Source organism: Tamandua tetradactyla, chromosome 19, assembly GCF_023851605.1.
Source record: "Tamandua tetradactyla isolate mTamTet1 chromosome 19, mTamTet1.pri, whole genome shotgun sequence".
Classification (NCBI taxonomy): Eukaryota; Metazoa; Chordata; class Mammalia; order Pilosa; family Myrmecophagidae; genus Tamandua; species Tamandua tetradactyla.
The window spans coordinates 36,959,621-36,986,409 of record NC_135345.1 but is presented as its reverse complement, the minus strand read 5'-3'; the positions used below and the strand labels follow the sequence as shown (position 1 = coordinate 36,986,409).

The window sequence follows — 26,789 nt, the reverse complement described above, 5'->3', positions numbered from 1 at the left end:
AAAGATATGTTATTTCCACATAGAAAATACATTCTTTCTGTCACAATGTTCCAAAAGCCTTAAGTCGTTTCAGGAGCAAATGTGAAGTACAGTCTCATCACAGTCAGTTAAGGGCGTGGTCTGTTCTGGGGCAAAATTCCTCTCAATCTGTGGACCTGTGAAACCTAAAACAAGCTATCTGCTTCTAATACATAATGTGGTACAAGCAGAAGTTAATATTCCCCTTCCAGAAGGGAGAAATCAGAAGGAAAACAGGGGTCACAGGTCCCAAACAAGTCTGAAATAAAGCAGGACAAACACCATTAGATTCCAAGGTCTGAGACTCATCTATGCATCAGGGTTTTATGCTCCAGTCCGGATGGAGCAGCAGCCCCAGCCCATCCAAGTGCTCACACAGCAGCCATCCTTCCCTCGAACAGCAGGGCACAGAACACTGCTCTCTCCCCATCTCTGAATATTGGGGGTGGCTGCAAGTTCCCTGAAAAGGGGCACACAAGGCCCATCCCCTCCATGTGCTGGAGCAGATTGCCTGCCTTCTCCAAATACAAGCACAGCCTGCTTTTTCCATACCTGTGGTTGGGTCTCCTCTGTGGGTGAAAGAGATCTCTCTGGTCCAGACTTTGACTTCCATGGTTCTGCCTTTAAAGTCATTGTTTCTGGACTATTTTGTCCCTTTTAGGTGTTGTTGCTATCATCCAAATTTACAAAATCCTTCCCAGTTTTGCATACAGTTCAAGCAGTTACAAACCAACAGACTACATAATATTCCACAGATTTTTCTGGAGCAACTGTATTGCCAGTACTGATTTCCACTGAAATGGATGATTGGATTCATGTTCAGACAAAGCATCTGTGGCAAAAGTTTGCTCAGTTTAACACTCATAAGGAGTCCTGTTATCTGGGGACTCATTTCTTAAAGGCTCAGGAAGGTCTTCTGTCCTGGGTACGCTCTTTGGATAGGCTCAGAATTTTCCAATTTCTGCTTCCTTTGTGCTTAAAAGTCCAGTTCTCCGCTTATCTTTATCCTTTCACATTTTACGGTAAGTGGCAAGGAGATGCCAGGCTACACCTTCTGCACTTAGATTAGAAATGCTCTCAGATAACTCTTCAAGTTCATGCTTTATAAGTGCTATTTTCAATCTGACATCAGAACACAATTTTGCTAAGTTTTCTGCCACTTTCTGATCACCTCTCTTCCTTCCAGTTTCCAGTAACACACTCATCATTTCCTAAGGCCTTATCAGAAGTACCATTAAATAGCCATTTCCATATCTTTAACTATTTCTATAGCAACACTCTGCTTTCCAATGCCAAAGACTGTTTTAGTTTCATAGCTGCTAAAACTAATACCTTACAAAGGTTGGCTTAAAAAGGAATTTATTGGCTCACAATTTCAGAGCTAGAATGCTTGATTCCTTCTGGGGTCATTGTTTTTTGGATGACTGGCAATCCTTGGGGTTCCTTGGCTTTTCAGTCACATAGGAATGCAATGGGAGGCATCTTTTCTTTTCTCTTCCAGGTTCTGTTAACTCCAGATTCTGACTGCTCCTCATGACTTCACTCTCTGTCCGACTTTCATTCAGTTTATGAAAGACTCCAGTAATCTGAATTAAAGCCTAACCCTATTCAGTTGGGCCATACCTTAAACCGAGGTAACATCTTGAAGGATCTTATGTACAGTGAGTCCACGCCAGCACAATGTCAATCAAGACAAACAACGTATTCACACTGGGGTACACAATTCAATCCACATCACCATATACAGGGGTTTATCAGAGTATATTTCTGTGTTAAGAGAAGGCAGGACCAGATGTCCATTTAAGTCTTTGCAAACTTTAAAATGCCAGGAATGGAGAGCTTGTGTTGTTTGCCCTTATATTGTGCATTTTATTTTTCACATATCAACTTATGCATTTTTAAAAGCAGTGTGGCATTTATTAATTATCCAGCTGAATTCTCATTTTCAGTAAATGGCACCTTAAACAGTGGGGCCATGTCAGACAAGAGCCTTGACTGGGGAACAAATGTCAATGTGGTGAGGAGCCTGCTGAGTATGTAATAACTACAAATGAAGTGCACTGTTAGTATTATAAAGCATCATTCCATCACCCAGTAGGTTTCCTTTGTAAGTAAAGATAAAATGAGTTGGACAATCTGTACTGAATTCATTAGTTTTAACTGTGAAAGCACTAGGGAAGTCAAAACTTCTTCAAGTGGAATGAAGGCTGATTTTACCACTAGGTAAAATCATTTCAATACGATTAATGACTTCACATGTTATGGTTTTGGACAATGAGTTATTTGACCACAGGTAGAAGAGATTTTCGAACTCTACTCATCTCTATATGCCGTGGATAGGGAGAGTTGTAGAGTTGTGCATATATGCTATAAACTTATTTATGTATTAGAACATAGGGGAGATGATGAGTAACAAATCCTCAAAGAAATAGTTCAGTGGTTTTAATATGCCTGTAGGTGTCTCAGTGATAGAGAATATAAATTAAATGAGCACATTTTACATAATAAAGAGGTGACATCTTTTCACCACAGCAAGAGGTCTTTTATTAGGAAAAATAATAAAATAGTTTAAATTGTGTTGGATTATGGATTTAAAGGGTGGCAGTCCTTGGCAAAAATTGAAGGAAAATAGGAAAAGTTAGATTGAACACAGAAATTTAACATTTTATAAAACATAGATAATGAACTATTTATTTAATGAATATTACTCTTTTAATTCTTGTAACAATCCTGTGAAATAGATATTATTATGACATATTTAAAGGTCAGAAAGTCAATGCAAGCAGATTTAAGGACAGTCAGTGTTAATCAGAGCAAGGAAGACAAAGTCCAAAACTTGTCATGATATCATTGTATCCCAGTTCCAGTTTCTGAGAAAAATATGGGTGTGAGCCTGTGAGATCTATTAGGGGAGGCTGTACAAACTCTGGCCAGAAGACATGAAAAACTGAGTAAATTCTGTGTAAATAACCATACACGCATGCAGAACTTTTGTATTAGATAAACAAGCACTTAGAGAACGGAGAGTTGGCACACAGTTAAAGAAAAAGAGGGAGAAAGTGGACCTTGCTATGATTGCATCAGGAATGGCATTGGCTCAACTGGCAGTCATTTATTCCAGCTCCATTATTTGTGCTTCTCTCACTCTTTTGACTTGCATGTTGAATTATCTTTCTAAGGACTCTTGATCCTCTTCAGCTACCTATAATTTTCCTACCCATTCCTTAATGCAAATCATAGGCATTAAAAAGAGAAAAGAAAGAATGGAATTGTGGAATTGGCAGGTATGGGTTTGGATTTTTATTGCTCCCTTGATTACAAGTAACTTCTCTGAATGAAATTCATCATCTTTATCTTGGTGGTGATAGTAGAATGACATTGTCAGGAACACCTTTAATATCTTCTAAACTTTTATTGAAGCTAAACTATGGTCTCATTAAATGACAAATTATTTGCATTAGTAATAACATATATGAAGTATATTACAGTTTCCCAATTTTGCAGTATCAGTATGGGTTATCAGTAGTTAAAAATATCAAATGAAACAATGTCTCTCTTGTTTTGTGAGATATCCATATTTCCAAATATACTGTCACCATTAAAAACTAAATAGAGGGCAATGGTGGCTCAGTGGCAGAGTTCTCACCTGCCATGCCAGAGACCCAGGTTCAATTCCTGGTGCCTGCCCATGTTAAAAAAAAAACAACTAAATAGAGTGCTTCATTCACCAAAAAATAATCTTTTAATGTAGGACTGTAGGGACGTCTAGGATTTTAGTTATACTTTGCCAATTTATTGTGATTTAATTTGCAGATAATAAAATTAATATTTTAATGAGTAAATTTTGATGAATTTTGACAAATGCATACACGTCTCTGTAACCACATCCATCAATAGTACATGGGACATTTTCATCACCCCCATTTCCTTGTTAAGTCCTTATTCCCAATATTGGAAAACCAGTGATTACTTTCTATCCCTATAGAAATATCACTCTTTCTAGGATATAAAATCAATGGAATCATATAGTACAGTGCTTTGTAACTGTATGTACCCCAGAAAATAATGTTCTTAAAGCTAAGCCATTCCTGTAGAGGTAAACCTATTTTAAGTAAGACCTTCTGATGAGGTTCTTCAGTTAAGGTGTGTCCCAAGGTAGGTCTTCATCCTCTTACTGTAGTCCTTTATAAGAAAATGAAATTTAGACAAATAGCGAGAAAATCACAGAAGCAAGTGGCTGAAAACAATTGACACCCAGAAACCCAGAAGAAAAGGGAGAGATCAGAAGACACCACCATGGGTTTTGCCATGAGGTACAGGACGCAAGGATCACTGACAGCTAGTCTTCAGAAAGAAAGCATGTCTTAATGATGCCTCGATTTGGACATTCTTAAAGCCCCACACTACAAAAAAAAATTTCATCGTTAAAAGCCAACCCATTTCCTAGGTTTTGGACAGTTTAGGAAACTAGAATATACAGTATATACACTTTTGTGTCTGTCTTCTTTTGCTAAGTATAGTGTTTTGGACAATCATCCATATTTGTTTGTTTGTGTGTGCTCATTTTTATTGCTAATTAATATTCTATTTAGAGATATCCCCAAAATTTTTTATCTATTCACTCATTGATAGATATTTTATTCACTTCCTGGTTAGGTTTGCTACAATAAATAAATAAAGCTGTTTTATATATTTGTATGCATTTGTTTGGGCATATGTTTTTATTTATTTTGGATAAATACTTCAGAATGGAATTTCTGGTTCATATGGTAAATGCATATTTAGCTTTTTAGTCACTACTAAAACGTTATACAGAGTGATTGCATTATTTCACAGTACCACTAGCAATGTATGAATGTTCGAGTTGCTCCATATTTTCAGCAGTGCTTGGTATTACACTCTTCTTATTTTGTTGAATCTGGTGGGTGTTTATTGTGTTTGATACTGGTACTTATTTGCATTTCCCTGATGACTAATGATGTGGAGCATCTTTTCATGGTCTTATTGAGCCTTTTTTTTTTCGAACCCAGGTCTCTGGCATGGCAAGTGAGAACTCTGCCTGCTGAGCCACTTATTGAGCATTTTTATAATATCTTTTGTAACATGTCTTTCATGCTTTTTTCTTATTTTAAAAATTGTGTTGTTTGTATTCTTATTGCTGAGTTTGAAAGTTCTTTATATATTCTGAGCATAAGTCAGTTTCCATATATATATGGATTATGAATATTTTGTCTTTTTCATTTTCTTAATGCTGAATTTTAAAAAGAAGTTTTAAATTTTGATTAAATTCCATTTTATTCATTATTTTATAGGTGTTCCTTGCGTAATACATTTTAAAATTATTTTCCTATTCCAGGGTTCTAAAGATTTTCTTCATGTGTTCTTTAACAAGTTTTATATTTTAATATTTTGAAGCTAATTTTTGCATATTGCTGGAGGTAAGGATTGAGTGCTTTTTAAACGGATATGTTCTTGTTCCAGCACTATTTCTTAAAAAGTTCCTTTCCCCATTAAAAGCCATTTCTACTTTTGCTATTGTCTTCTACTCATGTTTGTATAATTTTCTTCATTCTAATTATTCTGGCTCTGTTTTTCTCTTCTTTTCATATTTCTTAAGATGGAAATGGCATTTATTTTAACACTATTTTCCTTTCTAATATAAGTATTTGATATACATTTCTAAGTACAGCTAAGATGAATCCTACACATATTGACATATATATATATTTTAAATATTCATTCAGTTTAAGTACTTTCTAATTTCCTTTTTATCTTATTTGAATTATGGGTTATTAAGAGGCATGTCTAATTTTCACATACTTGAAATCTTTCCAGGCATCTTTCTGATTTTCATTTCTAATTTAAGTATTTTGTGGCCAAAGAACAAACTTTCATAATTTCATTTTTATTAATTCATTGGGATAATTTTATGACCTAGTATACCATTTTATTTATTACTGTTTCATGACAATAGGAATAAAATCATTGTTCTGCCATTGCTGAGTACAGTGCTCTCTAAAGTCAATTAGGTAAAGTGATCAACACCATTTAAGGCTCCTATATATTTTTAATTTTCTTTCTTAATCTATTAAATAAATTGCTGAGAGAAAAATATTCAAATCTCTAATTATAATTTTGGGCTTATTTAAATGTTCATGTAACTTTTTGATTTATGTATTTTGAATTTCTATGATTGGGGTCATACTTATTTGGGAATGTTATGCTTTCTTGATTAATTAACTTCTGTTTATTACAAAAAATTCTGTTAATATTACTTGCTAGAAGTCTATTTTGCTGATATTAATGTTGCTGCTCAGTGTTTCTTATGCTTAGTGTACCTACACTATGTGTTTTTTCTTCTTCTCTTTTTTTCACTATTTGTATCTTTATATTTAATGAGTGTTTTTCTAAATTGGCATGTGGTGGATGTCTGCTTTTCACTCCAATCTAACACTATATGACTTTCAACTGGAATGCTTAGACTATTTGTATTTAATGTGTTTATTGGTATGTTGGATATAAATCTACCACTATTTACTTCGTATTTGTATTATTAATTTATGTTCTTTTCCTTTCTTTTTGTTGTTGTTGTTGCTCCTGAATTATTTTTGATTGATGTATATTTGTGTTAAAGGTACCATTATTGGATATTAACTATACCTCTTGAATTAGTTTGTTTTGCATGTGTGTGTGTGTGTGTGTGTGTGTGTGTGTGTGAATGTGAGTGAGAGAGAGAAAGTGAGAGAGACGAAGGGAGAGAGAGAGAGATTAAGGGGTTTATAAAATGTTTTAACAATACGTTTTACTTTCAAATACTTTATACCACTTCAAATATAATACATGAGCATAAAACAGTGTGCTTCATTTTCTTGTATTGTACTTTGTGCAATTACTGTCATCCATTTTACTTTACCATATATTATAAACCTCCCAATACATTGTACTTGATTTTCTTTAACAGTCAATCATGTTTAAAGAAGCCAAAAGATAAGAAAGTATATTTTCTTCTTACCCTAATATTTATCTTTTATGATACAATACATTCTTTCCTGTCAATCTTAGATTTCATCTAGCGTCATTTTCTTTCAGTCTAAAGAACTTTTACTATTACTTGATGGACAGAACTTTAATCAACTTTTTAGTGGTTATGTCTCTGAAAAAGTCCTTTAAATGTCTTTATTTTTGAAAGATAATTTTTCTGGGTACAGTATTCTAGAATTGGAAGGTAGTTAAATAATGCCTTCTCAACATTCTAATAATGCTTTCCATTTTCTTGTGACTTGCTTATTTTCTGATGAGAATTCTGAAGTCCTTCTTATTCTTGGTCTTCTGTACATATGAAGTCTTTTCTTTTCTCTTATGGCTATCAGAGTTTTCTTTTTATCACTGGACCTCAAGAACTTAATTATGATGTATCTTGATGCTGTTTTCTTTGTGTTTATCCTGTTTTTGGTTCATTAAACTTTCTGATATACCAATTCATATCTTTCAGAAATTTAGAATATTTCAATTCATTGTGTCTTTAACTATATTATCTATAGTTCCTCCATTTCCTTTCCATCTAAGATTCCAATTAAAAATGTTAGTCTGCCTGTTGCTCCAAATGACACTGAGATGCCTCAACCTTGTTTCTGCTCTTTATCATTTTTGTTGGAGAGATTCATTGTGAGGTTTTTATGCCCACTGATCTTTGCTTCTGCAGTCTAACCAGGGAGATTTTTATTTAAAAATTTGTTGTTTTATGTCATTTTCAGCTTCTTTTACTTTCCTTATTATGTTCATATTTTCATTTAAATCTCTTAATATAGAGAGTATAGTTATAATAGCTTTTAATATCAGTGCCTGCTACTTATTTTATCTTCCTTTTCTGGTTCTCTATATATTGATTACATTCTTGGTGTTATGAATTAGATTTCCTCCTCATTCTTAGGTATCTGATTTGTCTTATTGGATTTATCTTATTAGATGCCAGATATTATGAACTTCTCATTGTTGAGTGTTAGTCTATGTTGTTTCCATTTAAAAGTTGTTCACTTTTGAGGGGATATATTTTCTTGTTGGCAGAAAACAAGCATCAGTTTGACCTTTTTAAGACTTATTTTTCAACTCCTTTATGTTGTGTCTACAGAGGTCTTTACTTTAAGGCCAATTTACACCCTCTTCAAGTGTGTCTACTGAAGACCACTTTTGAGGTATCTCTTTGATTAGTAGGAAATTATCAATTCTTGGAACTCCGTGATCTTGGAAATAGTTCAACATACAGGTACTACTCTCTTGTGGCTGCTCCAGTTTAATATTTTTCTGTCTTTTTAATTTTTCCACTTACATGTTCCATCTCTGTGGCAGAATTAATGTTCCAATTGAATTATTTTGTTCCTTATATTGTCGACAAACAGTAACCAAAGAATTTCTTTCCCAACTCTATTTGCCTTTCTCTCCTCTCTTCAGAGCCTTCTCCCTATTTATAGCCCTCGGGGAAATTTAGGGAACAGAATGGACCCATGGAACTAATACATTTTGACCTCAATGGTTTTTCACAGATTTTATGTTTATATATATATATGTGTGTGTGTGTGTGTGTATGTGTGTGTATATATATATATATATATATATATATTTATTAGTTAGCATTAACAAATAATAGGAGGAAAATATAAAATAATAGAGGGATAAATAATAAAATGCAACAAACAATATAAGGTGAAAATCAATAAGACTGAAAAATAGAATAATAATCAAATATTTTATATATATGTATCATCAGGGGTTATAATGATTCTGTATTTCTTTCAAGACTAAACAATTCTAGTTTTCAACTCTGAACATATGCTATGATTTTATTGCAATACCTTTTTTTAGTATCTGGTTTAATTTAAATTTTATTATGTGGCCCTGTATTGGGATAATACAAAAGCTAAAATTGTTATATACAAAGATTTTGACTTATAATTTCTGAAATTAAATATCTGAAAATGAGATTTATTTTTTGAGAAACAGTGAAATATCTTGGAAGTGGAAGAGGAAGGTGATGGTTGAAGGCTTCTGATCTATATATTCGAAAAATATGTAGTTACTTAAGAGTTCCTTGATTAAATGCATATTTTTGGATAAGAATCCTAAGTGTAAGACTAGAATTATCATTAGCAGCTTCGTATTTAGCATATGTCTTTGTGAAAATTCACTTATATTTTGCACTCTTTACTGAGATAATGCAATGATATATCCTTATACATTTTTCCATGGTAATTATTTAATGGCTGTAAGATAGTGTGTATGTATATGCTGTGCATTAGGATCATGGATAATTCATTGGGCAGCTGAGCTTCTGTTACACTTTGAAGAAGCATCATCATTAACAACTCATCAAATTTTCTTTTAACGGGAACATATTTTATTTCTACTTTTTAATAAATTATTCCAATATAAAGCCTTTGATGATTATAGTCTAGTATGATAGCATAAATGCTATCAACATCAGTCTCAATTATCTTTTGCTGCAACAAACCATCCCAAGACTCAGTGGCTTAAAAGAACCATTTGTTCATGATACTTTTGGCTGTAAGTGGTGTGGGCTTTGCTCAGTTGGAGCAGCTTATTTATGCTCCACATGGTGTCAGTTGGGCTTAGTAAATGTTTCCAATTATTGGGTGTGTTGGCTGGGGCTCTCTGGTCCCAGTCACATGTATGGCATTTTCTCAATAGGTAGAAAGGCTGAGAATCTCTCCCTGAGGTCTCACATCTGTAAGGATTCTATCCTGAGATAGTAGTATCAGTGATCCCAGAGGGTAGGGTGAGAGCAGAAGCTACAAAGCCCAAATGGCTTGTGCTTAGAGTGCAGTATCCCTTCCAATACATTATTTTGGCCACAACAATACACTGCGCTACCCATATTGAAAGGCTTTGGAAATAGATTCCAAGTTATTATTGCAGAAGAATTGGTGGACATATTTAATCTATCACATAATCTCATTTTTAAAGGATTCTTATTTTAAATAATGCCACAGATTTTTTTTAACATTTGTTTGGAATGTTCATTCCTAAATGTAAATCTATGTTCAATGTCAATGATGTTAGATGATTTCAGGGAAGAAAGGGAAAAATATCAACTTGCTTATGTAAATAAATACTGGAGAAGTAGGGGAAAGTCTTTTTTGAGTTAGATAACTTAGGTTGAAATTTTGATTTCCTCTTCTGTTACCCAAGAGTTTAATCTAAACGTTTAATTGCCCCAATTCTTTCCTTTCACATCAATAAAAAAGATGCAAAGCTAGCACCTGGGTTACATAAATATATATAGCTAGTTAAGAAATGTAAATAATGCATAAGGAAGAATTCTGAATCCTAAAATTTTGCGCATGTATAAGGTGCTCATTCATTTCTATGTTTCTTGCGTTTCTACCATGCTCACTGTAGTTAACTTGGGAAACATACTCTACATGCAGTTACTGCCATTATATTAGTGTCAAATATTGGTTAATATTATTATTTAGCTTGTATTTGATCTGTTTTCCCTTAATATAATAGTTCACATATCCTTCAGTATAGTTACATTCTTTTAAAATTATTGACAATATGTAATATTTCATAATATGTATACATAAGTAGTTAGCTAATAATTTAATTATTATTCAATACTTGAGTTGATTTCAACTAAGCTTTATTGAACATAGATGGATCTACATCTTTATGCATATTTTTGACTCTAGGCTTAAAACAATTACCAAAGACAACCATACTTTCATAAAAACTGTCTATTATATTTTGAACCTGCCCTAGAGAAGGATGAATATCCTGAGCTTTTGTTTTTTTGATATTAAATAAACAAGGGGTCTTATTTTAGGCTGGAACAATTTACTCTGTTTCTTCTTTGCATTATTTTAATCATATACCACTTCTTATTAAGTTAGAGGAATTATACCTATTCTCCATCCTTATGGCCTGTTTTGCTTCTCTTCAATTCATTTTAAAATTCTGAGTACTGTGGAATCATTAAGATATCTCATGTCCAAAACAGGTTAAAAATGAATCCACTTTTAGGTATGGCCACCTTGTTAAACTATGCCTAGTTAATTGATATAAATGTCTCTGAAGTTAAAAATCAGTTTTAAAGTATCCCTCTGATTTGTTTATTCAGAAATGGATTGGCTTTTTAAAAGGGAATTTATTAAATTATAAGCTTTCAGTTCTAAACCCATGAAATATCCACACTAAGGCATCCAACGAGAGATACCTTGACTCAAGAAAGGCCAATGGGCCCAGAACACCTCTGTCAGCTGGGAAGGCATGTGTTTGGTGACTTCTGGTCATTTGGATTTTAGTTTCAAACACTTTCCCAGAAGCATTTTTTTTTCCTGTATCTCCTAATGTCTCTTTCTGTGTTGGCACTGAAGCTTTTTCCAAAATGGTTCCCCTCTTAACAGACTCCAGCAAGCAACCCCAATTTGAATGGGTGGAGATACATCTCCATACAAAACACCTAATCAAACAATCCCACCCACAATTGGGTGGGTCAGTTCTCCATGGAAACAACTTAATCAGAAAGATCTCACCTAACAAAATACATTCATTCTATTACAATATCACAAAAAAACTTAACCATTTTAGCAACAGTACAAATAAAATACAGTCAGAAACAGTTCAGAATCTCATCAAAGTCAGCTACAGTCATGGTCTTTCCTAAGGCAAACATCTCCCCTGACTCTGGACCTAGAAACTCAGACAGCTTATCTGCTACCAATATAAACAGTAAGAACAGTCATAGGATAGATGTTCCTATTTCCATATGGAGAAATTAGAAGAATTACAATGGCCACCAGACCCAAACAATTCTGAAAACCTGCAGGGAAAACACTAGATTTCAAAGTCTGAGAGTCGTTTATCCTCGGAGCTTTAGAAAGTGGGAGTTCTATCTTTTTCAAGGGCTTACACAGCTACCATGTTCTCTGCAAATACTGGGGTGAGGGTTACAAACTTGGGGGACATTGGGGAAACCACCGTTTTCTTGGCTCCCCCCTCTCAAGCATAAGGGCAGAACCTGAGCTCTCTGCCATCTCCAGGGCAGATGCTAAACCCTCTTAGAACTATAAGTGGCAGCAAGGCTCTCCCCAATCCCCAAAGAATATGCTCTACCTTCTCCTAGGCCTGGGGCACCAGAATTCTTCCTGAACGTCAAGGCAGAAGGCCTATGCCCTCTGCTTTGAGGGAAAACTCACTCTCTCCAAATGCATGGGTGGGTCTGCTCTCCTGACCTGAGATTTCTTTGTTTCAGACCTTAGCTTCCAGAAGGAAGAGTTGTTCTTCCTTAATTTGACCCTTTTCTGTCCCTTAAGTCCAGCTGACAGGAGTTCTGTTTATACAGATCCCACAACTCTCTTGTTGGTTTTCTATATGGAATACTGGGACCATACCCATCAGATAATAGGGCTTTGCACAAGTGCTTCCTGAATAACTCCACTTCCAATTATGGCTTTCTCTGAAATGGCTGACTGTTTGTTTAAATCCTCATATAGGGAACTATTCTCTGGCTCTCCCTTTCTGGAAGCCCAGAATTTGCAAGACCATAAATTTCTAGTTTCTTTGTACCCAAGGTTTCAGTTCTTAGCTTATCTCTTTCTTGTCCTATTTTACTATAAACTGCAAGGGGAAGCCATGCTATATTTTACATATTTATTTTAGAAATTTCCTTAGCTAAGTATCTCAGGTTGTTACCTTTAAATTCTAATTTCCCTCCTGTGCTGGTTTGGAAGGATGTATATCCCCTAGAAAAGCCATGTTTTAATCCTAATCCCATTTTGTAAAGGCATCCGTTTTTTCTAATCCCTATTCAATACTGTATGTTTGAAACTGTAATCAGATCACCTCCCTGGAGATTTGATTTAGTCAAGAGTGGTTGTTAAACTGGATTAGGTGACGACATGTCTCCACCCATTGGGGTGGGTCTTGATAAATTTCTGGAGTCCCATAAAAGAGGAAATCTTTTGGAGAATGAGAGATTCAGAGAGAGCAGAGCAGAATGACATAGCCACAAGAAGCAGAGTCGACCAGCCAGTGACCTTCAGAGATGAAGAAGGAGAATGCTTCCTGGGGAGCTTCATGAGACAGAAAGCCAGGAGAAGAAGCTAGCAGTTGACACTGCTCACCATGTGTCCTTCCAGATGAAAAAAGAATCCTGACCATGTTCACCATGTGCCTTTTCAGATAAGAGAGAAACTGTTACTGTGTTTGCCATGTGCCTTCTCACTTGAGAGAGAAACCCTGAACTTCATTGACCTTCTTGAATCAAGGTATGTTTCCCTGGATGCCTTAGATTGAACATTTCTATAGACATGCTTTAATTGAGACATTTTCTTGACCTTAGAACTGTAAACTGGCAACTCATTAAATTCCCCTTTTAAAAAGCCATTCCATTTCTGGTTTTGCATTCTGGCAGCTAGCAAACTAGAACACCTCCAAAACCAGGACACATTCTGGCCATATTCTTTGCCACTTTAAAAAAAGGATCACTTTATTTCCAATTTCCAATAACACATTGTCCTAGTTTGCCAGTTGCCAGAATGCAATATACCAGAAATGGAATGGCTCTTAAAAGGGGGAATTTAATAAGTCAATAATTTACAATACTAAGACTGTGAAATTATCCAAATTGCAACAAGTCTATAGACATGTCCAATCTAAGGCATCCAGGTAAAGGTATCTTGATTCAAGAAGGCCTATGATATTCAGCACTTCTCTCTCAGCTGGAAGGGCATAGGGTGAACTTGGTAGCATCTGCTAGCTTCTTCTCCAGACCTCTTGTTTCAAGAATCTCCCCAGGAGGTTTTTTCCTTCTTCATCTCCAAAGTTTGCTAACCAGTGGACTGTTAGCTTCTATGGTTCTGCCTTTGAAGTTATTTTTCCTTCAATTTGTCCCTTTTCTATCCCTTTTAGTCCAACTGGCAGGGCTTCTGTTTATACAGATCCCACAGTACTCTTGTTGGTTTTCCATATGGTATACTGGGACCATACCCATCAGATAATATGGCTTGGTTCTCTTGTCCTTCTGTCATTGTTCTACAGCTCTCTCCTTGTTTTCAAAAAAGGACACTCTCTGAAATGTCTCTTCTTTTATAAGATTCCAGTAAACTAATCAAGACCCACATAGAATGGCTGGAGACACATCTCCATCTAATCAAGTTTAATACCCACAGTTGATTGAGTCATATCTCCATGGAGATAACCCAATCAAGTTTTCAACCTACAGTACTAAAAAGGGATTAGAGGAAACTATTGCTCTCACATGATTGATTAAGATATGGCTTTTTTAGGGTACATAAATCATTTCAAACCAGCACACACATGCATCATTTCTGTCTAAAGCCTTATCAGAAGTATCTTTAGAGTCCACATTTCTACCAACAGTCTCTTCAAAGCATTCTACACATTCTCTATCAAGCTCCTCACAACTCTTCCAGAATCTTCACTTTATCCATTTAAAAAGCCATTCCAAAATATTTGGCTTTGGTAAACCCAGCACTACACCTCTCAAGTACCAAAATCTGTTTTAGTCTGTTAAAGCTGCCAGAAATGGGTTGGCTTTTATTAAGGCAGTTTATTAAATTATATGTTTACAATTCTAAGGCCATGAAAATGTCCAAACTAAGGCATCCTGAAAAAGATACCTTGACTCAAGAAAGGCTGATGCTTCTGGAACACCTCTGTCAGCTTGGAAGGAACATAGCTAGTGTCTCCTGGTCCTTTGACTTTTAGTTTCAAACACCTTCCCCAGAAGCATTTTCTTTCTGTGTCCTATTGTGTCTCTCTGCATGGGTTCTGAAGTTTTTTCAAAATGGTTCCTTCTTAAAGGATTCTAGTAAGCAGCTCCACCTTAATTGGGTGGAGAAACATCTCCATGGAAACCACCTAATCAGAAGATCATGGATGGGTCACATCTCCCACTTTAATCAAAAAGGTCACACCTAATAATATTGAATCATGATTAAAGAACATGGTTTTTCTGGGGTACACAGTAGTTGCAATCTTATGCACAACTTGTAAGCTTATTCCTGGCTAATTTTTCTCTAATATCTTATTTTCTTGACAATCAAATTATTTGGAGAATAAAGATGATTACGCCCAATACAAATGGATGATATAGGATTATTTATGGTAGTGGATTGTTAAAACTTTTTATTATCTATGAAAAGCCTAATGTAATAGCTACCAATAACAACCAAGTCTACAGAGAATCAGTCTCAAGTCTTCAGGTCCTTTCTAAAATGCAATTACTATTCTTTATAAATAATTAAACCTAGGTACATTAAATAACTAAACGATTTTTTCCAAAATCCCCATTCATGATTTGGTAGTAGTACTAATAATAAACATTTTGCTTCTACTGAAGTGGCTTCCAGCAGTAGAAATAAGCCAAGCATTTTACAGTGAGCCTCTGTAGTTGATAGAGCTAGAGCTAAGTTTTCATAGTACTTTTGTTCTTTGACATTCAACAAACAAAGAGCTTTATATGGGCTAAAATGATTTGCTCTGTTTCTTCTCTGAATAATTTCAAACATATACCACTACCTATTAAGATAGAGGAGTTATACCTACTCTCCATATTTATGACTTTCCATAGTAACCAGGTCTCAGTGTAAATACATATGGGATAGACAGGGTTGAGACCTGTGCTGGTTTAAAAGAATGTATGCCCCCTAGAAAAGCCATGTTTTAATCAAAATCCCATTTCATAAAGGTAGAATAATCCCTATTCAATACTGTATGTTTGAAACTGTAATAGGATCATCTCCCTGGATGATGTGATTTAGTCAAGTGTGGTTGTTAAGCTAGATTAGGTGATGACATGTCTCCACCCATTTGGGTAGGTCTTGATTGGTTTATTGGAGTCCTATAAAAGAGGAAACATTTTGGAGAATAGGAAATTCAGAGAGAACAGCACCACGAAGCAGAGAATCCACCAGCCAGCGACCTTTGGAGATGAAGAAGGAAAATGCCACCCTGGTTGCTTCATGAAACCAGAAGTCAGGAGACAAAGCTAGCAGATGATGCTGTGTTCGCCATGTGCCCTTCCAGTCAAGAGAGAAGCCTTGACTGTGTTTGCCATGTGCCTTCCTACTTGAGAGAGAAACCCCGAACTTCATCGGCCTTCTTGAATCAAGGTATCTTTCCCTGGATGGATGCCTTGGATTGGACATTTCTATAGACTTGTTTTAATTGGGACATTTTTTTGGCCTTAGAACTGTAAACTAGCAATTTATTAAATTCCTCTTTTTAAATGTCATTCTGTTTCTGGTATTTTGCATTCCAGCAGCTAGGAAACTAGAATAAGAACAAAGTATAGTCCTCATTCTTTTCTTAAGATAAGCAATAAGAAAAATCTGTACAATAAAGAAAAATTTAATGAAATTTTATGTAACATTAATTTTTAATAAAATGTATCATCAATCCTTTGTTAGTTCCAGTTTTAATGTCCATATCTCACTCATGATACTGGTGAGGATAATTATTGGTAAGGGAAAAACAGATGAAAATAGATTACAATTGAGGAATGTATAAATAATTGAGAGCAATTCTTTCCTTCCAATTCACATATCTTAACCTTTGCAGAATTGTCTTGATTTTATTCTGAAAGTTATGTTAATCAACATCAATGGTTGCCTAGATCAACCTGTCTCAAATACTTTTCCAATGCATTACTACATAAGACAGATTATCAATGGAAAACAATTTTTTTGAAAATTCAAGTTTGTGAAACATTGGATTCAACAGTTTAGTAGCTTTTACACTGCTGCACATCTTAAAACTTTAATCTGATAATATGTAGCCATTTTTCACATTTTGTGTAGGAAAAATTTCATTCATCAGAGCTGAAAATAATATCACCTTTCACCTCCTTATAACTTCATTAGCAGTAATTCCTGTTTAATCACATCATGCTCCGGTTAAGATGATCCAAATTGCACCTTAATACACTAACCATGGCTTACACAGTCAGCACAGATGTCATGGTTCAAAATAGAGGAAAAGACATAAGAATATGGATGGAAGCCAGTGAACACAAGGTTTAACATTACTTTTGGAGAGTTACAACAGAGTGACTTGAAAATTTCACTATTGTCAAAAATTATATAGAAGAAATGGATTCATTTCTATTTGAATTTCACCTCTAGAAAATCTATAATTGCAGAGAGAGATTATCATACTGTCTCTCCCTCTCTCTTGCTCTCTCAAACGTTAGTATCTGAAAAACAATTTTAGAATTATTTATCTTTCCTCACTGCATTTATGTATATATCCTTCTATATTCCTAGTACCCAGCTTGATACCTAGTAGGTAAAGAATACAAATTTTGCTAAGCAGGAGTTAACAGAATCATCAATTTATTGTTTTCTTAGAGAATATTAAATCTAATTTTTATTACACACACATCCCACATCCTATCATATGCATGAGCAGAATATTTATCTTATTGAGATAAATTTCCACTGTGTTTTAAGCTGGAGACTTTCAATGGAATATTTCCTAGGCTGTTTTAACAACTGCTGTTAGAAATGAGCACACATAAATATTCATAAGGAGAAATATGAATATTTATAAGGAATTGGATTTTTTTTTTGTATTTGAGGCCATTTATTGCTCGAAACACCAGTATTAACAATAGCTACTTTTAGATTTCTCTTACCACTTTGATATCTTAAGATTTTTCTATAAAAATTTCAAGAACCCCTAGGCAAAATACATCCGAACCATGTTTACATTTTATTTTGTTTAAATAAAGTATTTGAAATGCTATTTCCTATGGATTTCGCAGTATAATACAATAAAGTATGCACATAAATCAGTTTTGCTTCCAAATATACATATATTGAAAATTTGATAATGAATCAAAACTGGTATTAATACTATGAAGTTCACTTTCAATATGAAGTAATTAATGAATGATTGCAAATGCTCATTTTAGTTGAATTCTTAGAGAATACAGACATAGACCTTCAGAGATACAATAATGGGCTTGTTTTCTCATCTTTAAAACTAATCTAAGTAACAGTATAAGCTGGATACATATAGAGAATTCAATTATTCTTAATATGGACACTGTTTTTAAAAATCATATCATGCAATGAAATAGAATTCAGGTATTGAAATTTGTAGTATAGTTAGAAAGATGTAGCTTTTGTTTTGGGTTTAGTATGGCTGATTTAATCTTTATTTTCAAAACCAATGGTCCAAGCAATTGTTAGTTAAGAGACATCATCTTTTGATGTTTCTTCAATTGATCTTATTCATAGTCCATTAATTCTTTGTTTAAGAACAGTAATAAAAATAAGTAACATTTGTTGAGTATTTATGTGTCGGGTCCTTGTCTAAGCACCTTTAGAAAAAAGAATGTTTACACATTTTACAGATAAGGAAATAGAGGCTTGAAATATTTGAACAGTTTGCCTAAGATGTTTCAGCAAGTTGCTGCCTAAGCTGGAATTCAAGTCACTATGACCTGACTCCAAAGGAACAGACCTTAGTCCTGCCCTATAATGTGTCCAAAAAGCACTGCTGTAAAAAAATGCATCTGATTAAGGCAGACCAAAAAGAGGAAATAAGGTCTGGTCTCTAAGTGAAAATTAAATCCAATGAATGAAAATATTTGCACTTATCTCAACTGTTCACTGTATTTATTAGTACTTTATTCATAATTCTAATAAGAATGCCAATCTTATTTGCCAGATCATAAAGTACAAAGAATATGAAAGTTATTTGATACAAGTACATTGAGTCCAGGAAAGCAGAAAAGAGTGTCACAGAGTAAATAGTGAACTATTCCCAGGGAAAGCAAGAAAGAAACATAGAATTGTTGGCTACTATTATTTCACAAATTGCCATTTGATACTTATGAGTATCTCTGTATTCTATGTAGTTGATGCATTAGGAATGACTGTGGCCTATTTAGTTAATTTATGCATGACTCAATTTCTTTCTTTTGACCATGGACATTATAATAATCATGTCAAGGATAGTGATTGAATGTCTGCATGTGAAATATTCAGCTTGGTGCTTGGCACATAGTGGTTCTTCAAAAAAATAATGATTTTATTGAGGTATTACTGATTAAAGATATTATGTACAATAATATCTAATATTAATTGATTAAAGTTATTTAGACAATTTATTTTCTTATTTCAGCTATATATTGGAGCTACTGTGTTGGACGTCAGTCCTTTAACTGTAATCTAAAATCTCTCTTTCTATTTCTTAATTGATAAAGAACATGTACACAAGACTTACCATTAACATAATACTTAATGGTGAAATACTAAATGCTTTCCCACCAAGGTCAGTAAAATTGCAAGGGAATCCTATCTAAGCAATTTTATTCAACATTCAACTGGAAGTTCTAACCAATGCCATAAAACAAGAAATATAAATGAATATGTAAGAAGTTTGAAAAGAAAGAGTGAAACTATGTTTATTCATAGACAACATGGCATAATATACAAAAATTCTAAGAAATCTATAAAAACAAAAAGAGGTAACTAACAATAAAACAATCTTGCAAGATACAATATAATACAAAAATCAGTTACATTTCTAATAGAGGCAACAAAGTATTGAAAAACAATTGACAAGAAAAAATCCATCTGAAATACCATCTGCTTTGGTTTGCTAAAGCTGCTAGAATGCAATATACCAAAAATGGATTGGCTTTTATAAAGGGATTTATTCAGTTACAAAATGATAGTTCTAAGGCCATGAAAATGTTCAAATTAAGGCGAGAAAGATAACTTGACTCTGAAGAAAGACTGCTGGCATCTGGGGTTCCTCTAAGTCACAAGGGAAGGAACATCACTGAAGTCTGCTGATCATTTGCTTCTAGGTTCCATTGCTTTCAGCTTCTGATTCCAGTGGCCTTCTCTCTAAGTGTTTGTGGGTCCTTTCTTAGTTTCTCCTGGGCCTTTTTCCCTCTGTCTCCAAAATGTCTCTGGGTGTTTTTTTCTCTCTTAGCTTCTCCCGGGGTGCTTTCTTTTTCTCTTTAAATGTCTCCGAACTCTCTCCACTTTTATTGTCCTTTTATCCTCTCGCAAAAGACTCCAGTAAAGGTTATTTGAATTGGGTGGGTCACATCTGCATGGAAACAACCTAATCAGAAGGTCCTGCCCACAATATTTCTGCACCCACAAGAATGGATTAGAAGAACATGACTTTTCTGGGACACACAACAATTTCAAAATAGCACACCATCTAAATTTAAAAGATTCTTAGAAATAAGTTTAAGAAAGGCATGGATGTTCACGGACTGGAAGAATCAATGTTTACAATACATGAATTTTCCCAAATTTGATCTATAGATTTCTTTTAATCTCAGGCAAAAACCCAGAAGAAGTTTTGTAGAAACTGACAAGCTGTGTTATTAATTTAATGGAAATATGTAGGACCTAATATAGTTAAAAAAATATTCTCTTAAAAAATTTAAAGAATTTACACTATCTGATTTCAAGACTACTTATAAAGTTTTATACACTGCTGGTGAGAGTGTGAAGTAATACAACCACATGGAATGTCTATATGGCAGGTTCTTATAAAATAAATCATATAACTAATACATAACCCAGCAATTCTTTTCCTATTTATTTAACCAAGGATGTATATACCTAGGCTCTTAAAAGGCCTGTATGTAAATGTTTTAGCAGCTTTATTATAATTATTCCAAACCAGATATGATGCACTTTCCATTAACAGAGAATGGACAAACAAATAGTTGTGATGGGGGCAGGTAGGGGGGCTAGTGGTTATAGCTGGCAGTGATTTGCTGAATTGTATACAATGAAACTTCTTCAGGGATGATAATGTTCTACATCTTGATTGGCATGTTTGTTACTAGGTATATGCAGCTGTCAAGTCTATGATTCATACACTGAAGTTTTGAGCATTCTGCTGTATATATATTTTACATCAATAACAATAAATTTAAATATGTGTGAATGGGTGTCTGATGTTGCCTTGTGAGTGTGTGTTTGTATGTCTGTGTATAGATAATCCTGTACAACAGAAAAACATGTCCTTTAATAAACACATGGTTGTACTTCTCTTTCTGACACACACTATCCAGAGATACCACACATTTTTGTAATTGTGGAATATTAACCTGCTTTATAAGTACAATTTTGGTAGTAAACTGTTTCTTTTAATAAATCATATATGAAAAATATAACCGTGGATAGGCAAAAAGGCTTAATCTTAAAAATAAACTACACTCATTGAATTATGCAAATTAGATGCTCTTGATATGACTAAAGTATATTAAAATATAAACTTGCTAATTTCACTAATATTCTATCATAGTATTTTTTTTATTGCTTCTATAACAAATTATCACAATTTTAGTAACTTAAAAAAAAAACACAAATCTATTATCTTACTTTAAATTAGAAGTCCCAAATGAGTCTTTTGGGTCTCAAATCCAGGTATCAGTATGGCTAGTTCCTTTCAGGAGGTTCTAGGGTGGAATCTGTTTTTGCTTTGTTTTTCCAGAAAAGCAAGAGGACACCAGTGTTCCTTGGCTTATTGTCCTCTGCCTTGATTTTCAAAGCAACCGAGAGCAGGCAGAGTTCTCGCATTGCATCAATCTAGTAATCCTATCACTGTCTCCCTTTTCCACTTTTAAGAACTCATATTTATATCTGAACAGTCCAGGATAATCTCCTTATTTTAAGATACACTGATTATCAATCTTAATTCTGTCTGCCCTGTTAATTTCATTTATCATGTAAAGTGCCTATGCACAGGTTCTAGATATTAGGTCATAAACACCTTTTAGGAGTCATTTTCCTGCCTACTACCCACACTATAATGTAAAAACTGGGAAATATTTATTCTGCTATCACTTTCTTTGCCAGACTTACTTTATAGGCTAATGAAAGTCCATCTCTGATATTGTTTTCACTCTTAGTTTTTGTTCCAATATATAGTTTATAATTAAATATTTTGCCCTTACCTTTATTTCCATTTATTTCTCTTTTTCTTTCTTTCTGTATACAACTGTGTGCGTATATATATGTATATATATATGTGTGTATATATACATATATAATTACATATTTATAAGATGAAATTTTATCATATTCTATACAATATTTTACAACCTTATTTTACTATGTTAATTGATGAAATCATTATGCATTTCTAGACCTTAAATTCAACACTGCACTTACTTGGAATAAAAAATTTTTGTTCTGAAATGCTTGATATAAGCTCTTAGATAAAGGAAAAAAATGTAATGAAATACATATTTTCCATAACTGACATGACTTGATGCACAGTGTATACTATTCTGTCAATTGGAGCATTACAAAACTTCAAAATACTTCAAAATGGATATGCTAAGCAGATACCATTACTAGACAATATTTACAATATGGCATTTTACTACAAAGATTGCTTCCAAATTTGGTAGTTTGAAACACATCAGAATAAAATTGAACAAATTTTTGGTTGTTATCAAATGAAAAATAAATGCAATTCTCAGGAATTTATTAGCAAATTTGAATAATATAATTTACTATTGGACATAATCATTAAGAAATGTTTATAGTTAGCCAAATTAAATGATAACAAGACTGCAGTAAACTAATGCTATTTTATTTCTTCTTCTTCTCTCAGTTCACATGATTATAATCCTGACATGTAGTTTATCCTTGATGGATGAAAGGAGACAGTAAGAGAGGGGATGAGCTAATAACAGTAAAATCGGTATTGAATCAGAAATATATTGAGATTCTGAGATAAATCAAGATATGTGCTTCAATCATTAGAGTTTGTCACTACTGAGACTTGTTATTTGATGAGCTGTCAGTGAACCAAGAGAAAAAAGGTTTTATAAGAAACAACTTGACTTGCAAAAAAAAAATCTGTTTAATGCCCAAAGGACTCTGCATAAACAGAACTTATAAAGTAAAAGTGGCAATAAAGTTTGCAGATCAGGAAGGATAGAGTTTAACTTAGTTAAAAAAAAAAAAGGCAGCCACTATATTTTTCCCCTTAGTACAATAACTTCTTTATAATGATATTTAAATATAATACGATTCTCAGTTATTTTTTTCTCTAGGTATGGAGGCATGTATATGCAAAACATAAGCTACAATACATAGTTTTGCCCTAGTACGTATTAACATAATTAGCATAAATGTTTTCTATGCTCAGTTTAAATCAACTATATAATTGGAATCCATAGACTTGCCATGAATTTAACTCTATTAAAAATCCTGAGCAATATATCACATGAAACTTTAAGTAGAAAAACTAACCACGTCTTTGATTAGATGCTAAATCTTTCTTTCTTTTAAGCTGCATGGACAGAGAAATGAACTATTTCTGAGCATCCTATAAAACAAAGAAGCTAGTTAATCCACCTGACATTAATTGACTACAGTGATTCCAGATGTTTCCCCAACTCTTTCTATTTTCCTTGTTTACTGCACTAAAAATTCTGGTGGATTTTGAGAGTATTTGTCTTTGTTTCCCATTTCTGAAAAATCCCCCAAATTGAGAACCATCCCACTTAGTGATGTGATTCATCTTTTTATGTATCTACAGAACAAGGTGGAGTATTGAAGAATAGTGTACACTTGAGATTCTTTTATTCTGGAGACGTCTACTTGAGAAGATTGATAATTGCTCTTCTTTGACTAATTCTTCTTGGATCATGCATGCTTACCTTCAGGCCAGGATCTCCCCAGAATCCACACTGTGTGATGCTTCCCAACACCAGTGTACAAGATGTCACAGAGGGAAATATCCTACTCCAGTTTAGTCCAAAGCCTTACTTACGACCTTCGACCTCCATGTGGCTGACTCCTTCAGCAGCAGTAGTTAGTCTTACGTTAGAAACTGGGAGGGGATAACCACAAGGATAGTCTCAAAACAGCCTCATTCCAGAATTTTTATATAGTGAGATTTGTAGGGAGTAATGGTTGTTTTACTTACTCCAATATTAGCTACTGAAATTGTAAAGAGGTTTCACTGATCTATTTGAAAATAGAAATTTTGTTTCCCTCTAAAGGCAATAAACATGTGTTAATAGCCAATATTTAAAATCTTTGGAATATGTATGACATTGGAGGTGCAATCATTTCATTAGAAATTATGTATATAAAATGTAATAAACTAAAACACATTTAGCATTGCTACCTGGGGCCCAAATTTTCTCTTATTTAATATATCACAGAAAGTACATAAAACCAGTTTGAAGAGTCCATTTAATAAATCAAAAAAATATATAATTCATGCACATAGTAAATTTTCAAGTAAAGGTTTATATTATGGCAGAAAGATGTAGAAAGAAAATGGAATTTGATGTCTGACATAATAGGTTTCATTCATAATCTCATTATTTAATAGGTCTTTGGGGGCATTTATGGGTCTTAAAAATCTATCATCTCTAAAATGTCTGGAGTGAGTCTTAGTGCTCAGAATCTAATTTGATTAGATAAAGTCCACTCTGCTAGATAGTAAACTTGAATTAAACCTGATCCTGACTTATACTTTAGTCTGTTTGTACAATAAGAAGCTAATATGGACCAGTCAATATGCCAAGTATTTGAGATATACCTGTGAATGAGACTGCAAAGTCCCTGCCATTGTAGAGTTTGTAATCAAGGTGATAGGAACAGCATTTTAGAATTTTTATATTTTGATTTGGATAATTTTTATTGATTGGAAACATATTCAATTTCTCCCTAAACTTCTATATTCATTTTCTAATATCAGTAATTTTTATCTTTGATGAATCTAAAGTGAATTTTTGATATCTATGTATATGATTTTGATCATAATATTTGGTATAATACATGAAAATGACTGCTAGTTCTTTTCTTTCCTCTCTTTCCATTCTCAGAGGACAATAATTTACTGAGAATCTGTTGTATGTATGGAAAGAATCACAAAAGTAGCCCAAAGTCCATTGAATTTAACAGATTAAATTAAATTATTTGAAAAGTACATTGGCAAGAAATAAAACAACTATAGTAATTATGATAACCTTCTAGGAACACAAATCTCCTGTATAATATTTTAAAACTGTAAAGCTAACTTCCAGGATATTCAAAGGAGGCCATGAAATGGTATTTGAGGTGGGCATAAAAACTTGCAATGGTAAATACTGCATGATTGTTCACTAGTAATTTTATGCTTACCCTCACCGTTAAGGAATTAAGGAAAAAAATTTAAACCAATAAATGATTGCTTGGGATTTCTTGAGTAGAGATCTGGCTGAAGTGACATCTCCTTTACTGAATCATTCTCAGAAGCCACATTAAAGGCAAATATTTTTTATTGGTTGTATTCCATCCAGAATTAAAAGGAGGACATAAGACTCACATCTTGATGGAGAAGTATAAAATAATTTGGGAACCATTTTTATAAAAGTCTAAACTTCTTTTCCTCTCCTTTTTAGTCATTGCATATTGGTGTTCAAGATGTCCTTGGAAGTCATATACAGTAATTGGAAGATATTACTCATTAATGATGAGGGAATTAATTCCCTATTAATAAAACCCAGTGAGTAAGGGCTGCTCACTTATTCAATCATTTAGTATAAATAAGGCATAAATTATAATTATTTGTAAGATAGCATTTATTTTAATTATATTTGTAATGTTGGCAGTTAGCCTTTTCTAACATATACATAAATCTTGTTTTCTACTTCCCAAGAAGTCCTCTGTCCTCTGTCAGTCACTTTTATTCTGATACAAAATTTTAGTTTATATTGAATACATACTCCTTATGAAATTTAGATTGGGGGAAATGATATATTTAAAATACATTTTTATTTAATTTTAAGAATAATTAAAGTAATTAAAACTTTAATTGTTTTTAATTGATAACTGATGATAATAATTAAATTCTGTCCAAATTTTATTCATTTATTGGGTTTCCATTTACAGAATTGACAGTGTTATGTTTTTTTCTGCAAAGTGTAGTTACCAGAACGCTGTACTTAAGTGACTTGGGCAATATATACACTTTTTCTATTTAATAGTACCATGTAGAATGAATTTTTATTCATTAAACAATTTCTACCAGTGCGTGGTTGGGAATATCACTATATTTTTATTCACAAAACATATTTAGTTAAATAAAACGTAAAAATACAGGCTTATGCTACCAATTTTACTTTCTAAAATATAGTTATTTAAACACTTTCACTGTCTTCAGAGAGGAAATAACTTTGGACCAGGTAATTTGGGAAAGTTGGTTAGCCTCTTAGAGTAGGTTTCCATCATCAGAATAATAAAGATGATTACATTAATTTCCTCTAATGAATTTTGTGAGGATTCATATCATTAAAGTAAAGCACTTACCATAGCCTCAATCACTATCAGTCATTATTTATTATATTTCAAAATTGATTAATATTTATTGAGAACCTATCGTATTTCAAGTTCCTTTTCTTATTTCATAAATATTTCTAATTTAAAATTAAAATTTAATTGAAAATTAAATCTTATGGAGTTGAATATCCATTTGAATCATTAGTCATCACTAAGAGGTAAGTAAACTAAATTCAGGTGACTTGAATTACTTTCAAAACAGTAGAGTCAAGCTCTAAATATGATTTTCAATGCAAAATTTTGGTTCATGTCTGTCTGTATACTAGATCAGCCTCCATTTAAACAGCTGAAAGCCTACTGCTCTTTCAAGATCTCTGACAAAAGAAACATCCTAGTAATCTTCAACAAAATGAATCCTTCTTTGTGAGGTGTTCACAAATAGTAAATCATGATACCTGT

At 33.4% G+C, this 26,789-nt stretch overlaps 1 long non-coding RNA gene across 2 annotated transcripts in view; it reads left to right on the top strand.

The window, feature by feature from the left end:
• The window catches only part of LOC143663560 (uncharacterized), a 41,681-nt gene extending 17,615 nt beyond the window's left edge, over positions 1 to 24,066 (top strand). The window contains exon 3 of one of the 2 annotated variants that reach the window (XR_013166042.1): positions 23,596 to 24,066. This is a non-coding gene — a long non-coding RNA (uncharacterized LOC143663560). Of the gene's footprint in view, positions 1 to 1,519; positions 1,646 to 23,595 lie in introns of those variants that run through there. The other variant, XR_013166041.1, reaches the window with a different exon arrangement.
• Positions 24,067 to 26,789: the final 2,723 nt, after the last annotated feature.